This window comes from Wasmannia auropunctata, unplaced genomic scaffold (assembly GCF_000956235.1).
Source record: "Wasmannia auropunctata unplaced genomic scaffold, wasmannia.A_1.0 LD321146.1, whole genome shotgun sequence".
In the NCBI taxonomy this organism is placed as follows: Eukaryota; Metazoa; Arthropoda; class Insecta; order Hymenoptera; family Formicidae; genus Wasmannia; species Wasmannia auropunctata.
The window spans coordinates 1-1317 of record NW_012041744.1 but is presented as its reverse complement, the minus strand read 5'-3'; the positions used below and the strand labels follow the sequence as shown (position 1 = coordinate 1317).

Sequence of the window (1317 nt, the reverse complement as noted above, 5' to 3'; positions counted from 1 at the left end):
TGATTTTATTCGTCATGTTTAAGCCTGGATGATCTCATATTTATTTTTTGGACAACTTTTATATTTGTTAAAATAATATTTTTAGTTTAAGAAAGTATATATATATATCTAACATAAAAATAATGTGTTTGTCAAAGTTTCAAAAGTGTATATTTAAAATATGTACTTCTATATCATTGCCAAAATATTTAATATAATTAATAAATCATTTATCATCAATCAAATATCATTTAAAAAAGCATTTTTTTAAATAAATATATTATTATTATTATATATTATATATATTATTTTTATAAATAAAATTAATTAAAAATGTATTGTAACATGGGTAAAATTTTAAATATAAAAGGATAAACTAAAATAAAAATAAAATCTAATACTGTTAATACATGCTTGTTGTTTATTTGTTATTGCGAATTATAAACAAATACAATAGATACATACAAATATAATTCACATTTTTGTTTGAAAAAAATATATAACATTTATGCATTTTTTGTAATGTGACAACTTAATTGCAGATTTTAAGATTTTTCCCAATTTCATCGAAATTTCATTCCACGAAAAATGCAGTTATTTCATTTGCCTAAATAAAAGATAGACGTTTACATTAATGTGATGACAATTGTTAATTCGTATAGATATACAGTTTGCGACTTACCATGTCGAGTACGCGTTTCGTAAATTCCTTAAACTAAAAATAAGAAATTATTCTGTTTATATAAAAGAAATCCTGCTATAGAATATGCTTTAATAGAATGACTATGCTTAACACCATTGATATATACATACCATTCAAATTCAAGGTTTGGAAAATTCAAGAATCTATTTTTTTCTCAACCTAATTTGATCGGGCACAAATACTGCATCAGGTTCGGAGATGGCCTCTGCTTCCGCTTCAGGTGCGTGCATAATTGTCACAAAAAAGATTATGGCAAAAGCCAATGATAGAAATGATAGACGCATCTCAATGCTTATTATAACTCAAGCTGTATTAGTCTGTACGTTTATGATTTGCTAGCAACGCTAAGCGCTTATATAGTCCAAGAAATGCAATTTAGATATAACTTTCGTTTCTAATAGCTATAATAAAGTCTTTTGTTATCATGTTTATAAACTTAATAACTTTTGTGTCTAATAGTTACTTAAATTTTCTGTAAATATTTTATTACATGATACAAAAATATCTTTTATTTTGAATTATAAAATTTCTTTAATCTTACGCACGAAATATATGTATAATGTTAATGCATATTGATAAACTAAAAAAAAAATTACATAATAAAGTCTTGTGTTAGATCGGAAGAGCACACGTCT

The 1317-nt window shown here is 23.9% G+C and overlaps 1 long non-coding RNA gene across 1 annotated transcript; it reads right to left on the bottom strand.

Annotated features, from left to right (window-relative positions):
- Positions 1–377: 377 nt before the first annotated feature.
- LOC105460482 lies at positions 378–1031 on the bottom strand. The gene is made up of 3 exons (XR_975834.1): positions 793–1031; positions 662–694; positions 378–586 (listed from the first exon to the last, which is right to left on the bottom strand). It is a non-coding gene; the product is annotated as an uncharacterized LOC105460482 (long non-coding RNA).
- Between the last annotated feature and the right edge of the window lie 286 nt (positions 1032–1317).